Here is a 16,447-nt window from a genome sequence, read left to right on the forward strand (position 1 = left end):
ACATTTTTCACAGAATTAAGCAATCTACTCACCTCTTCTTTTGGTTTTGCTTATATCAGCTGGGCTAGTTCTAGGGAAAGTTTGTTTCTTTTTTTCCTTTCCAGAGTTTCCCTTTCAAAGTGTACATTTCTTGGAGTCCCCCTGTTGCCTGGATGAAGACCACAGACAACAAGGTCTCCCCTGCTTCTCCCTTCTCTTTGGGATGTAACTACAGGTCTAATGGAAAGATGAGTCTCTAGATCTGGATCTCTCAAGAAACCGGGAATTTGGCCCTTACTCCCACTAATTTCCAGTGAGACCCTTGGAAGTGACTCCTCTTCTGTATCCACTTCCTTATCCGTATAGTCAAGGATGGACTATATCCTGCCCATTGTTCCTTCTAGGTATAGGTACCTGCTTCACTCTAGAGGATCCTAAGAGGAAAAGCTTTCCTCATTTATTCATTCTGTCAATCATTTCCTTAGTTGCTTATTGATTTCTTTCTTCACACATTTAAATATGTAGAGGGAACTAATCTGGTAATGAATGAATACTCAGTGAGATCTGAAAGCTTCCTGGAGGAGATAGGTGGTTAATTCCATTGTACAATTGAAAGCATTGAACAGGAGTAACCAAGGCAGAAGCACAGTAAGAACAAGAATGCTAGGTAGAAGAAATAGACGAGCAGAACCCTGTAAGGATGGGGGAGCTTGGATTTTTCCCCAAACAGCAACTACACTGGTGTGTCTGAAGCTTAGGCAGGATGGCAACAGGAGTTGTTAAAAGATAAACTGAGGCTTTCATGAAAACTTTCAAGAGTTTATTTGAGCATACATTGATTTGAGTTAGGTGCTGCTAAACCAAAGGTGGTTGGGAACCACCCCCCCACCTCCATAAACAGGAGCTTAGGGTTAAGTCCTTATAGAGAAGTGGAAGCAAAGCAAGGAAATTTTTTGGTTGGCTATAGCCGTAAGCAGTTGACTTATTTGGGGAAGTCTGGTTGGCTGTCTCGGATAATTGTTTTCCGGTTTCATTTTCTCAAATTTCAATGCATTGAGCCTGGCTTGGGTTTTGGTTTGCTCACAGGCTATCAAGGCATTAGAGTCACCCCAGCCTCATGGCCTCCTTGTTTCATTACTTCGATGGAGTGGTCAGCCATGAGGCTGGGGATGTCACAGGCTCTATCTCACATGACTGTGTGTGCTCAGCAAGGAAGGGGGTTGCTGGGAAATGACGAGGAGGAGCCTTTGAAAGAACCCAGTTAGGGAAGAAGTAGGATTCACTCATCTTCTCAAACCTTATTACAGCTCTTTCTTCAAATCCCCAACCACTGCAACACCCTTCTGTTGACATGGTCTGCACTGTGGTCTTTCAAACCTTTTTGACTATGACTCACAGTCAGAAGTAGATTAAACGTGAAGTCTCAGTTCATAGATAGATTGACACATGATTGACTGATTGATAGATGATAGATAGATAGATCATCCTGACCACATGCAATACGCTTTCTATTCTATTCTATAATTATTTCATTCCATTTCATCCCCTTCTATTCTAATTAATTTCTAAAAATTTTGGTTGTACTCACTAAACTGATTTCTCTACCCACTGTTTCCAAACACACTTGTGGCTGGGTCACGACATAAATATCTTTTTTACTGAAGATTGCATTTTAAAAAGTCTGAGCAATCCTGCTTTACAAGCCAAGGCCCAGGCCCAGACATTCTGCATCAGAGAGCATACCCCAGGCAAATGGCCTTTGACTTGAGATCACTCAGATCCCACGCTGGGGAAATTCTGTGATGAAGAGCCGGGAGGCTAGTTAATGGCCCTTGCCGTCAGCAGCTAGGGCTCCAGGAGTGGGCTGCCTTCGGACAGTGCCATTCTGAGCCAATAGCAGTTGCCTTTCAAGGCATAGTTGTATTAAATGAGTTCTTAAAATGACCTGATTCCAGGCAGGGAGCCCCAGGGGATGTATGTGATGCGTGTGTGTGTGTGTGTGTGCGTGTGTGTGTGTAGATCATCATTGTTGATATCAGTTGTCTCAGCAAAAGGCATTTAGCAGACTTGCGTTTGTCTGGCGTGGTTGCAGTCTGCCTGGTTTATGGATTGTTGATTACAACTTGCAAGAGGGAAGACAGGTATTTGAAATAAATCCTGGCCTAAAGCAACCTTCCAGGTCACCTTTAGGGAGGGAGAAGGCAGTGTACTGATGGGAAAGAGCCTAGCATTAGGGGTTTGAAGATGTGGAATTAAGTATAAAACTGTCTCCCTGCTTGTCATCAAATCTCTTTAGACTCAATTTCCTTACAAATCAAACAGGTGTAACAATACCCTCCCTTGGCTTCGCAGAGGCATTTTAGGGATAAAAACAATAGTGTATGTAAAAGTGCTTTACAATGTCTCAAACTCTTATACAAACGATGACAGTTTCTATTGAATTTGAAGGATAGTAATTAATAAGTGCCTTCCAAACAGTAATAAAACTTAGAAGATGAGGGAACGCAGGCCCCAGAGAGATTAAAAGCTAGATAAATGAAACAGAGCAGTAAGTGATGAAGCCAGAATTGAAACCCAAGGCATTCTTGTTTTAAAGTCCTTGCTGTGAAGCAGTATGTTGTAAAGCAGGCTTTTCAGAGAACGTGAGATGAGCTCCAAGGCTGTGTGCTCCTTGATAAAGAGGCTGGTACAGAGAACAGAGAACATGCTCCGTCTGTGTTCGTTGAAAATAAATATCCTCTCTTGTCCTCCTCTTCCTGTTTCTTTTTGGGGCTCTTAAATTATTGTTGTGATTTTTTTGGGTAGAAAATTACTCTGTCACCCCGCATAGCTCACTGTCGCATTTGGAGTAGCGAAAAACAAGCTGGGCTGGATTCAGGAATAAAATTTGTTCAGATTTAAAAATATGTAATTAACCAAATGCCTGTTTTGTTCATTTTCAAATATGGGCACGAACAAGGCACAAATGCCATTAGGAAGTCATACGGAAAAGGCTCACACTACAATCGCTCCAGGGCTGCTAAAATGAACTTGAAGGCTGAGACCAGTGTCCAGCATGGTTGACTCACGTCTGACTCCATTTGGGACAAGCTCATTTGGAGTTTCTTGCCCTTTCTGTGAGGGCTGTGACTTGGCTCAAGCAAGGCAGAGATCATAGCTTCCTAATGGAGAGTTTTCCCTGTATTTATTATGTACCCACTGCCCAGAAAGTCACTATTTGAGTCTTGTAAGGGCTTCCATAATGAAGGGCCACAGGCTGAAGGCCAGAAGTTTATTTTCTCATGATTTTAGACCAAGGTCAAAGCGTCTGCATTCTGTAGGGTATTTTTTTCTTTTTTCTATCTTTTTTTTTAATGTGTTTTTTTTTCTTTACTCTTCGGAGACAGAGACAGAGAGCAAGTAAGAGAGGGACAGAGAGAGAGAAGGAGACACAGAATCCAAAGCAGGCTCCAGGTTCCAGCTGTCAGCACAGAGCTGGATGCCGGCCTCAAACCCATGAACCATGAGATCATGACCTGAGCCGAAGTTGAACGCTTAACCGACTAAGCCACCCTGGTGCCCCATGTTGTTTTTTTTCTTAAACACCTTTCTTATTGGCTTGCAGGTGGCCATTTTCTCTTTGTGCCTTCACAAAGTTTTATCTCCGTGTGTGTCTGTGCCCAAATCTCCTCTACTAATAAGGACATGGGTCAGATTTGAATAGGGTCCACACTAATGACCTCATTCAACCCTAGTCATCTCTTCAAAGACCCTATCTCCGATAATAGTCCCATCCTGAGGTAGCAGGGGTCAGGACTTCAACATACACATTTGTAGGGGATACAGTTCAGCCTGTAACAAAGTAGTAAAAAATAAAACAAAAATGATGACAGTTGGGTCTACAAGTGATACTTCTGAGCTTTAATAAAATCTTAGGTCCTAGAAGTAAAAGGGAGACACAATTCTTTAGTTTTGTGTATTTTTTACTTTGTGCGAAGAAATTTATTTTAATTCCTTTTTAGGCCTCTGTCGTTCACCAAAAAAATGTCTCTTTCGCTTCGAGAAGAGCAGGTTATTTCCCAAGGAAAGCAGCTATAACCACCCCATGAACTTGTACGTGTACTTTCCCACAGGAGCCATGGAGAAGGAAGAGAAATGTTTCTTCATCAAAGGGAAAGCTACTAGAGGTCAGATTGATTCTGTGTTCTTCTAGAGCCTGCCGGATGGAGAGTGAGGACAGGACTTCGTGGTGGTTTTAGATGTGGCTTGTGCTTTCATTAGGGTCTCTACCCAACTTGATGTAAAACCCGTAACTCTGTCTAGACTTCATTGCCTGAGAACCTTCTTTGGGCTTGTCATCTGAGCACTCTCTATGTTGAATTTTGCTGTTTCAGACTCTGCCTGGATTTTTGGTTCCCAAATAGTGGCCACTTTTCATTTTTTCTTCATCTTTCTTTCTTCAGGTTTTTTTTTTTTAATGTTAATTTATTCTTGAGAGCGAGAGAGAGACAGAGAGACAGAGAGACAGAGCATGAGCAGGGGAGGGCCAGAGAGAGAGGGAGACACAGAATCCAAAGCAGGCTCCAGGCTCCAGCTGTCAGCACAGAGCATGAAGCAGGACTCGAACTCACGGACTGGGAGATCATGATCTGAGCCAAAGTCAGACATTCAAATGACTGAGCCACTGAGGCACCCCTTTTTATTCAGGTTTTTAAAGATATAATTTACATGTGGTAAAATTCACCCTTTATTTTAGGTGTATAGTTTGAAGAGTTTTAAAAGATGTACACATTATGGAACTTGTACCGTAACTAAGATTACAGATTATTTCTGCTCAAGCCCCCAAAGATCTCTACTACTCCTTTGCATTCTTTCTTACATGTTAAATCTAGAGCTCAAAAATGAGAGCATTAGAATCAATTTGTAAGGACGTAACTTGAAATTCAACTTTTTAGACAGATATAAGACTATTCAAATTATCTAATTCTTCTTTAGTCAGCTTTGGTAGTTTGTGTCTTTCAAAGAATGTGTCCATGTATCATCAAATTTATTGGCATAAAGTTGTTTAAAATATTTCCTTACTATCCTTTGCACGCTTGTTGGCACTGTAATGATACTCCCTCTTTCATTTCTATTATGGATCATTTATGTCTTCTCTTTTTTTAACTTGATCTGTCTGGTTAGTGGTTTACCAGTTTTGTTGATAAAGTCTGCACTGAACAAATAAGATATTACATGTGGGAGCAGACATGACCATTTTTAACAGTTTACCTCCTAATCCCAGGATGCTCTTCAACTGAACTGTTACTGAAGTGTGAAAAAACACTGGTAAGAAATTTGACTTCAAAGATGAACCACCAGCCATGACAATGATGATGCTTATTATTATTATAAAAATAAATAAGACTTTGTGTGTAGTATAGTTAGTCCCTGTGATTAGTGGCTTCATGGGTTATGTAACAACTACTTTAATTTGATATTGTAAATATAAAAATGAGACAAGAAGTACCCCAAACTTACACTAAGTACAAAAGCTACCTAAATGTTGTATATGCTTTTACTCACTCGCATTCTTTTGACATGTGAGGTACAAGCAGGGAGCACGGATTGGGTGGGGTGCATAACAGTGGTATTGCTGTACCCCTAGGTAACATCCTACTGAGGCCTCAAAAAAATAACAAGTGAGCAGAAAACCAGTTACTGGTCCACAATCCATCTTCTGAAACTGTGTGGTCACATGTGTTTTGAAAATCAGAATTTTCATAAGGCAATAAGGCACGTGTCTTCTCCTTTGTAACACCTTCAGCAGGGTCTGGGGCAGCATCTCATAATCACACACACGGGGAAACCAATGACCATGAATAACCTCACAGAATTTGCTGCCATATGAGTTATTCCCAAATGCTATTTTTCAAAGACTTTTTGCATTTTGAGACTGTAGATAAAAAAAGAACTATAAACATACATGGTCAAATTTGGCCATGAAAAATACCCTAAATCTCCCATAAAAGATGGTATATCAGTTTTGTGTAGAGTGTCCCATTTTTCCGCTAAGTCTAATACAGCCAATTGTTCCTCCAGGGTGGAACAGATTGCTGTTGCTTAGTTGAGCACCAGATGAAGTAATTGGCTTGCATTTAGGGGCCCATGTTGAATGAAAATTATGCTTTTTCTCTTTATTTTTTTGGCCAAGCTTGTAGAGTTGAATTTGGGCAGATTAAATCAATGTATGTTTGATACAACTCTACCATGGAATACTTGCTTGAACAGTTTTACATGAGCCGACAGGAATAGACAAGAATAAAAATAAACACCAGTGCCAAACTATAGCCTTCCGAATCAGTAACACATTTATAAGAAGTTAAAATATATGCAGAGATGGCAGAAGATGATGTATTCTGAGGTCTGCACAAAACAATTTAACGTGGCAACACAAGTTAATGAATTGGTGGTAACCAATGTGTTAACGCTTCTCAGTGTGAGGCTTTGTGCTGCAGTTTTTAAAATAATTCACATATATTTAAAAAATGAAGTCTGTACCAAGTCCTAGGGCTCCACATAACACAGTTTGGTTGCCTCCATAGTTTATTCTAGATGTAGACAGCAAGGCAATAATAATAATAAAAATAACACATTCATCAAATGTAACATTTTTTGAGTTCTTACTACGTGCCAAACAGTGTTCTATGTACTTAAGACATTAACTCATTTAACATTGATTTATTCTTTCAATAAACATGTATTGAGCATTTGCTTTGCATTAGGCATTGCTTTAGATCAGTGATACTCAACTGGAAGATATTTTGCTTTCCAGGGGGTGTTTGGCAATATTTGGAGACTAGTTGTAACTGGGGAAAAGCATCTGATGGGCAGAGGCCAGGGACACTGCTAAATAGCCTTCAATACACAAGATAGCCCTCTGCTATAAAGGATTATCCTGCCCAAAATGTCAGTAGTGCTGAGGTTGAGAAACCCTTTTCTGGGCAACAGAGATACAACAGTGAACAAAACAGACAAAATTTCTGCCCTCCTGAAATTTGTATTTTAGGGAGGAGAGACAAACTACTTAAAAAATAAATATTTGTCAATTATATTGTAAGGCAATAAAAGTTTTATACTGTGAAGGGAAAAATAAAACTAGGGAGGAAGGATAAGGAGTACATTTGTGTGCTTGGCTGGAGGGTTGGTGGTTGGAAATTTAAACAGAATGTTCAAGAAAGACCTAGCTGAAGAGGTGACTTTGGAAGAAAGCCTTAAAGGAGTGGGGGGCATGTATGTGGATACCAAGGGGAAGAGTTACTTCCAGCCAGAGGGAAAAGCAAAAGGAAAGGCCCCAGAGAAAAGCATGAATAGCAAGAGTTTTTCAAGGAATATAGCAAGAAGACCATTGTGACCTAAGGAGAGAGAATGTGAGAGGCGACACAAACTTAGAGGGAAATGGGGGAGGGACAGTGTGTAGGGTTTGAATTTATTCTGTGTGTGAGAGAAAGCCATTGCAGGGTTCTGGGCTGAGTGTCATAAGCTGATTTCTATTTTTAAAGGATTCTTCTGGTCACTGCTTTGAGAATTGACTATTGAGGGCCAAGGATGGAAATAAGGAGACCATTAAGTAGTCATGGCAACAATCCAGTGACAGATTATAGTGATTGAACAAGTGTTCTAGCAGGTAAATATGTGAGAGGTGGTTGGATTCTGGGTAATTTTCAAGGTTGGCATGACAGACTTCTGTTAATGCATATGGCAGGGGTTGTGGGGGAGAGAATCCAGAAAATTTATTTTTTGTTGGCTTGTTTTTAGACTGAGACCCTTGAAAAACAGAACTGCCATTTATTGAAATGGAGAAGGCTGGGTAGGAGTAGTTTGGGGATGAAAATCAGAATCATCATATTTAATTTGGGTATGTTTGGATGTATCTCATTCAAACATTCAAATGGTGCTGTCTCAACACTTGTAACAACTCTGTGAAATAGGACTCCTCTTAGCCCCATTTTGCAGATGAGGAACAGGGAAGAAAGACATTATTTAACTTGTCTAAAATCACCCCAGGAGGATTCTGACAACAGAAAGTGACATCTTGCTAAGAGTTCATCAGCCCTTCTCCTGAGATGGCACGTTCTGATCCCCATTTCTATGGACGACCTTGACCAGCTCAGGAAGAAGTCATGTCTTGAGATAGAGTCTTTTATGCAGTTGGTACCTGAAAGTCAAGTTGCTATCTCTGCCCACTTTTTCTTTTATCAGTTGTGCTAAAGCCAGCCATAATGTAAAGCCTAGAAGAAGAGGAAGATTCTTCAGCTGCAAGCAGCTTAGAAAATGATCATTTATTGAACATCTCCATTAGAATAACTGCTGATTTGGGGGTCCCACAGACCTGAAAAACACAGCCGCCATCACTCACTAGACACAGTATCCTGAGGCCAAAACTTAACTTTTCTGAGTCTGTGTTGGCTAAATAATGTGAGACCATTTTCTCTATGATATGTCTAGATGTCCCAGTGGCTTCTTCACCCCAAGGGTCAGGTTTGTATCTGATCAGCCCAGTGAGGAGGTCCACTCTCCACTGCTTTAGCACCTATAGAATCTGTATAGTTCTGCCACATTTTTGTTTATTGTCTAGTCCTCACTTTAGAAGGCAAGTTTTCTGAGGGCAGGAGCTTGTCCATTCCTCTTATTGTTCAGGACAGTGCCTGGCACAGAGCAGATGCTCACTGAATATCTTTCGAATGGAGAAATGAATAATCCTCACATTAATTATCCCTTGGAGGTTGCCTCTATTTTTATCCTTATTTTACAGATGTGGGAACTGGGGCTTAGAGAAATGGAGCCAAGAACTGGGAGCCAACCAGCAGCAGGAGGCAGCACCTGGTCACATGGTAACAAAGTGGTTGTGAAGCCCGGACAGCCCACCACTGAGTATACTAGCGGTAGCAGAGTCTAATAATTAAGTCTTCTTGAATTTGATACCCAGCTCTTCTGTCTGCCCTCCTGGCTCAGAGGTCCATCTGTAAATGGGAGTTGATACTAGTAATACACCCACATCATAGAGTCTCTGTGATGATGAAATGAATTAATACAAATACAGTGCTTAGAATAGTGTAGCAAGTGCTATCATAAATATTAGATAATAGTAATGTATTTTGTTCTTGAACTTGTGACATATATATACTTTACTCCCATCTTCCCCCTCCACCACAGTGTAAATATTTTGCATTTTCCAAGTGTATCCAAACCTTAGCAAGGTATTTGTTTACACATATATTTGGCTAATTTGTGTGCCTCCGTGTGTGTATGTGTGTGTGTGTTAAATTACCTATTATGTAAATGGTTTGGTTTAGGAAGCAGAATATGCTGGGATACGGTTTAGTGGAAAATTGTTTTGTGCAACTTGGAAAACAGAAGAATCATAAAAGAATCCTCCAGAGAGACGGTCTGATGAAGGTGTAGCCAATACATTTGCGAGTTTTTATTTTTAAGTAATAACCAGCCACTAATGCAGTAATGGCTCAGAGCAGAACATTGATTTATCCACAGCGAAGTGGGTTGTGTTTCCCCGCTACGCTGCCAGCTGTCGTTTCTTGATATTAAGCTGCGTTGCTTCAATCCAATATCTGTCAATCCAGCTTTCAAAGAGGAAGCTTTGCACAGTGTGGAGGCTTTGTTATTTTCGTGGATGGGTAATGGAAGTATTTTTGTGCCTTGTTTGGTAGGAGCCATTCACTCTTTAGCTGAGCTAGAATCTAGTTTGTTATGATGCTCCGTGAAGTCAAATTCCTTAGCAAAATGGTAAGGCTCTCAAATTCTTTCTGAGAAGGCTCTTGGACAGCACTTGTTCAGGTGCTGTCCGATGCCTCAGGCAGAACTCTTCCTTTGATCTATGTAAATCTCCTTCTTGTCTGGAAATACTGTTCTCTGTGCGGACGGGGAACAGTATTATTCTGTGCAAGTAGATCATAGTGGAACAAATCCCTGAAGAAACTTTTATAAAAAGTGTCTAAAAAGTCAAAACAAAATCGGGGCACCTGTGTGGCTCAGTGGGTTAAGCATGCAACTCTTGATCTCCGCTCAGGTCATGATCTCGCGGTTTGTGGGTTTGAGCCCCATGTCGGGCTCTGGCTTGCAGTTCTCTCTCTCTCTCCCTCTGTCTCAGCCTCTCTCTCTCTCTCTCTCTCAGAATAAATAAGTCAATAAATAAATATGTATAAAAAATTTAAAAAGGCAAAATAAAATCTTACTGTTGAGGTTTCCCCAATCTCTTCTTTTCCAAAAAAATTAAAAAAAATAAAAACAAGACTAAAAAACTTAGCTTAATATGCAGATATCAAAAGAGATCATCAGTTGAGCCTAAGTGGAAAATTCTTCCATTCATTCATTCACTTATTCATTCAGCATGATTTATTTGGGTTCACTATATGTTGGGTATTTTGCTAGGTGGCAGAGGGGTGAGGTGGGTACAGTACAATTATTAGCAAGATGTACAATAATTAGCAATTATTAGCACTTTCTTTCCTTATTTTCTTTATGAAGCAGAGATTTCAAGGAAGATGTCCCTAAAGAAGCCTCATGTCTTTGTTTAATAAACTCACATTAGGGGCACTGAGGTGGCTCAGTTAAGCCACCAACTTTGGCTCAGGTCATGATCTCACGGTCCGTGGGTTCGGGCCCTGCATTGGGCTCTGTGCTGACAGCCGGAGCCTGGAGCCTGCATTGTATTCTGGGTCTCTCTCTCTCTGACTCTCCCCTACTCATGCTCTCTCTCTCTCTCTCTCTCAAAAATAAATAAGCATAAAAAAATTTTTTTTAAGTGAACAAAAATAAAAAAATAAACTCACACTAAATACTTGCTGTGTATAAGTAAGTATACAGGCACCAAGAGTATATGAATGGGATCTTGTACAGATTCAAAGCTATCCTCCAAGGGGTTCCTAATCTGTGGTGGGCAGAATTTTAAGATATCCCCTTCCCCAGATATCCAACCCTAATCCCCAGGAGTGTAAATGCGATGAGATATTGTACTCATGATTACATTACATTTCCTGGCAAAAGGGATTTTTTAGGTGTAGTTAAGGTTTCTAATCAGTTGACTTTAAGTTAATCAAAATAATGACTGTTTCTGGCAGACCTAATCTAATCACTGTAGAAGCAGAGTTTTCTGGGGCACTTGGGTGGCTCAGCCGGTTAAGCAACCACTTCAGCTCAGGTCATGATCTCATGGGTCATGAGTTCAAGCCCCACGTCAGGCTGTGTGCTGGCAGCTCACATCCTGTAGCCTACTCTGGATCCTGTGTCTCCCTTTCTCTCTGCCCGCGCCAACCCCCCCCCCCCCGGTTTGTGCTCTGTCTCTATCTCTCCCTCAAAAATAACATAAACGTTAAAAAAATATTTTTAAAGCAGAGTTTTCTTTGGGGCACATGGGTGGCTCAGTCAGTTAAGTGTCAGACTCTTGGTCTCAGCTCAGGTCATGATCTCATGGTTCGTGGGTTCCAGCCCTGTGTCAGGCACTGCACTGACAGCACGGAGCCCGTTTGGGATTCTCTCTTTCCCTCTCTCTCTGCCCCTTCCCCACTTAAGCTCTATCTCTTTCTCTCTCAAAATAAATAAATAAACATTAAAAAAAAAAAGAGTTTTTATGGGGCACCTGGGTGGCCTAGTCAGTTAAGCGTCCAGCTTAGGCTCAGGTCATGATCTCACAGTTCGTGAGTTCGAGCCCCACGTCGGGTTCTGTGCTGACAGCTCAGAGCCTGGAGCCTGCTTCAGATGCTGTGTCTCCCTCTCTCTGCCCCTTCCCCACTCATGCTCTGTCTCTATCTCTCAAAAATGAGTAAACATTAAAAAAAATTAAAAACAATAAAAAACATTTAAAAAAAAGAGTTTTATCTTGCTGGCTGTAGAACAGGAAGTCAGAGGGAGAGATTATGATGCAAGGAAGGCTGTTGAGATGGAGGAGGCCACAGGGCAAGGTCCTAAGAGCAGTCTCAAGATGCTGACTGTGGTATCTTACTGAGAGTAAGCAAGAAAATAGGGACCTCAGTCCTATAACCTGGGAATTGAATTTGAGCAACCACATGAATGAGCTCTAGAGCTGTTCTTCCTAAGAGTTACCAGATAAGAACCCAATCCAGTTGTCACCTTTGACTTCAAATTTGTGAGGCCCCAAGCAAAAACCCAGGTGAGCCTGCCTGGACTTCAGACCTCCAGTACTGTAATATTATACATGGGTGCTGTGTTAAGTAGCTAAGTTTGTGCTCATTCATTGCACAGCAACAACAACAAAAAAGAATGTATCATTCCTGGTTATTCTGCATTTTTTATAGATAGACTGTAGTTATGATGTTTTAACACTTGAGCAGATGCTGAGTGACTTATGTAGATCTTTATGATTGTAAATCAGATTACCTCCTTATGTTTGTACAAACCCTTTTCCAGAATGCTTTCACATATAGTTTTCTCTCTTGATTTTTCACAGTTTGCGATGAATCATCACCTCCATGTTAAAGGTGAAGAAAGTGACATGGGACATGATGGGACTGGCCAACTAATCATCCTAAGTGGTAAGAGCGGGCTTTGAGTCCCTAGTGCTCCCATCTTCCTTATGCTTACTCATCAGATAATTGGTAGGTTACCCCACATAGGTTATTAGCCCATCTTGTTTTTCTCTTCTTTACTCCACGGTCAGCATCATTGCTGTCATTCTCCTCCTCCTGCTGCTTGTTCACTCAATGCTCATTAACTAAATAATGACTGCTAAAACATTTTTTTTTTAAAGCCAAAACATTTATTGAGTATCTTTTATGTATCATGTCACTTCCTGTCTAGCATGGCAAACGAAATGACAAGTGTCCTCTTGTTTAAAAAACAATTTTTTTTTTTACGTTTATTTATTTTTGAGACAGAGAGAGACAGAGCATGAACGGGGGAGGGGCAGAGAGAGAGGGAGACACAGAATCGGAAGCAGGATCCAGGCTCCGAGCCGTCAGCCCAGAGCCCAACGCGGGGCTCGAACTCACGGACCGCGAGATCGTGACCTGAGCCAAAGTCGGACGCTCAACCGACTGAGCCACCCAGGCGCCCCAATGTCCTCTTGTTTATATACATGGTATTGAGTATGGGAAATAGAGTCACCAAGAGGACATGCTTCCGTTGTGTGTGAAATATCTAAAAGGTAGAAACAGACTTCTTTTTCTAGAGCTAGCTCACAAAATAAATAAACCCAGGAATAGTTTCTGCCCCTCTGTAAAATTTTGTCCAGTTTTATTGAGCTATCATTGACGTGTAAAACTGCATTAGCTTAAGGTGTACAAAATAATGATTGGATATGGATCTATTGGGAAACGATTGCCACAATAAGTTTGGTTAACATTCATAGCATATATATAACAATTGCGGCATAGTTCAAATTTTTTCTTGTGATGAGAGATTATGATTTTTTATGATGAGAAACTGTAACATTTTGTGATGAGAATTATAACAGTAATTTTTTTTTCTTGTGATGAGAACTTTTGAGATCTTAGGAACTTTCTAATATGCAATGCAGTATTGTGATCTATAGTCAACATGCTCTACATTCGACCCCAGAATGTATTAGTTTCATAACTGGAAGTTTGTATATTTTCATCACCTTCACCTATTTCCTCCAGTCCCCATCTGGCAATCACCAACCTGTTCTCTGTTTCTGAGTTTGGTTTGTGTGTGTGTGTGTGTGTGTGTGTGTGTGTGTGGGTTTGTTTGTTTTGGTTTGGTTTGGTTTTTAGACTCTGCATATAAGAGAGATCATACAGTGTTTGTCATTCTCTGACTTCTCTAAGCATGATACTCTGAAGGTCCATCTATGTTGTCCCAAACGGCAGGATTTCCTTCTCTATGGCTGAATAATGTATGCCACAATACGTATATTACATTTTTCTTTATCTTTTCATCCACCAGTGGATGCTTAGGTTGTTTCCGAGTCTTGGCTGTTGTGGATAATGATGCAGTGAACATGAGGGTGCAGATATCTCTTGAAGATCATGATTTTGGGTTTTTACTGTTGCTGTTGTTAACAAAATATTGCTGTATGATCTTGTTTTTTTTTCCTCCGCAAAAATGGTTTTTGGAGAGATGTTCCTATTTCCATATTTTTCTTTCAGAAAAATGGTTAGGGCAATTTAATTTGTGCTGGGGAGACTGGCCTCTGGGTGTTAAGACTGACTGGAGAGACCGACTCCAGGCTGTAAGATGGGACTCCAGGCTGCCATCCTACCAGTTCCATAAACGTAAACCTTCCCAGCCCTCCTGCCACCCCAACAGCCCCTTGAGAACGGTGGGACAGTGAGCAGGGCTTGGGAAAGTCAACGAAACCTGCACACCCACTCGCACGCAAGACGCCTTTGTTTCTTTGAATCAATCCAACAACCCCGGGGAGCTGTCTAATTGAGACTAACGGCCAGACTGCTCTCAGCTTTGGGCAGAACATCCACGACCCCAGACGACCCCAAGTGGCAGTCTCTTGTGTGTTCTTCCCTATCTCTTGTAACGTTTTTCTTTCCTGAACGATGTGTTTGGGTGAGAAGAAATTAAAGCCCAAGAGCAAATTAGGTTTGAGTTGTGGCTTAAGCAGCTATCCAGTTGTACCTGTTATCATCTAATCAAACAGTTTGGAGTTAATATAGTGGGGCCTAACCTGTCTCACAGTATCTACTGCAATCTGCCCCTGTAACAGCTGTTGTTATGGGAATGGAATCATGGGGGAGTGGACATCCCCGCACCAAAGAACATCCCATGCTTAGATCATGCTCAAAGGATCTGTTGGCAGTCATTGGGAGGGATTGAAGAAGACATTCTGCAACCAGGGTTGGCTCTGGAAGACCTGTTTAGGACAGGCTAATGGGCTGCAGTCTGTGGAGACTTGTCTTGAAGCCAATTTCTCATGGCTTGCCCACAGGTTTGCTTGGATTGGAGCAATATCTGGGGTAGGTGAGGCTAACTGCCCCTCATGTCCCCTGTTCAGCCATCACTTTGTAGATCATTAATGACAAGCTACTATCTCACTGCCTGTAAGTCTGAGGACGCTCTGGGTGTGCAGCTCCCACAACTTCTCTGTTGAGCCAGATGGAAGGGACACGGGGGCCAGTAACCTTCATCTTGGCTGGTTGATGAGAAAAGAAAGGCCCGGTCCACCAGAGACTCCCTGTTATAGAAGGGATCAATGACAAACAAGGAGAAAGAACCAAAGGACTCTCAGTCTCAGATATGCATGTGAGGAAGAAAAAAAAAAAAAAGGAAAGAAAAACCCTCCAAATCAAGAAAAAAAATCCATTGTGCTTATTTCTCTTCTATCGAGAACAGATTAAAAAAAAATCAAAGTCCCATCTGTTCTGTGTCAACATTAGAGATCGTACATTGTGTTTCATCAAAGGCAGGTTTGCCACGGCGGTGGGGGTTATATTTTTGGAACGTGCTTAGAAACCCAGAAACCCAGAGTAACTGAACAGAACCTGGCCCTCCGGGCCCTCTCCTGCTGCCTGCGTTTGTGTTCCTCCAGTAGATGATGCTTTTAATTGATTTATCTGAGCAGGAGGACCCCGGAAGAAGGCAAGCAGGTGAAGGCCGCCGCCTGGGCCTCTGGAACAAAGACAGGGAATGCAAACGGCTCCCGGCACAACAACACACTTTGCCTACGCGAACTTGTCCTCTGAATTCACAGCAGCAGCCTCGCCAGCCCTGGCGAACCTCAAGGGTTCACATTTGAGGACCACGGGCTCGATCGGGCCATGAGTCACGCTGACGTAGAAACTCCATCCTGGAGCCTTTCTTTGGCTGGCTGTCGTCTCCTTCCTGGGGTCACCCTCTGCGGGTCAGTCGCTCACACAAGCAAGCTGTGCTCTAACTGCCGGGCTTCCAGGCCAGAGGAGAAAAAGTGGACGAGGCCATGTATAATCGCTCTGCTGTTGTGGCTTTGCCTCCCTGCCCCGACCACTTTGTCCAAAGTGGAGTCCATGCCCCTTGGGTTTTGCTGAGGTTGGAGCACGTCGCTGTGTTCTGGTGAAAGGCAAACAGCTGCCACCCCACTCATGCCCTCTGGCACGTGTACGTGCTGCCTCCAGGGTGGAGATGATGAGGGAGATCCTGAAAAAGAGGCCAGACTCTTCTTGAACTGGATGCAGTGGTGAAAGTCCTGAAGGAGATCTCCGTTCAAAGGAGAGGCTTTAATGACTCTTTGGGTGGCACAGACTCGGAATGAATAGGCGTCCGTGAGGAGGAGGGGTAACCGAAGGCACGCCCTTGATGAAGGTGTCCATCGCTGAGACCCCTGGCATGCAAAACTGATCCCCGAGGAGGAAGAGGGGGACCAGCTTGCATTAATTGTCCAAGGACAGAAAGAAGCCAGGAAAATGTGAAGCTAGGAAGATGGGCCACGAGGGACCAGGGTGGTCCAACTGAAGCCCAATGAAGGAGACGATCAAAAACGTCTCCAACAGAGGTAGCCTAGGTAGGCGGCCCAGGTTCATGGAAG

General features: G+C 42.2%; 1 protein-coding gene across 3 annotated transcripts in view; it reads left to right on the forward strand.

The window, feature by feature from the left end:
• The window catches only part of LRATD2 (LRAT domain containing 2), a 132,997-nt gene that overhangs the window by 75,200 nt on the left and 41,350 nt on the right, over nt 1-16,447 (forward strand). For all 3 annotated transcript variants that reach the window (XM_049632911.1, XM_049632913.1, XM_049632912.1), the window contains one exon: nt 12,422-12,506. The gene's annotated coding sequence lies outside the window, so the exon portion shown is untranslated. The remainder of the gene's footprint in view (nt 1-12,421; nt 12,507-16,447) is intronic.

Source organism: Panthera uncia, chromosome F2 (genome assembly GCF_023721935.1).
Source record: "Panthera uncia isolate 11264 chromosome F2, Puncia_PCG_1.0, whole genome shotgun sequence".
Classification (NCBI taxonomy): domain Eukaryota; kingdom Metazoa; phylum Chordata; class Mammalia; order Carnivora; family Felidae; genus Panthera; species Panthera uncia.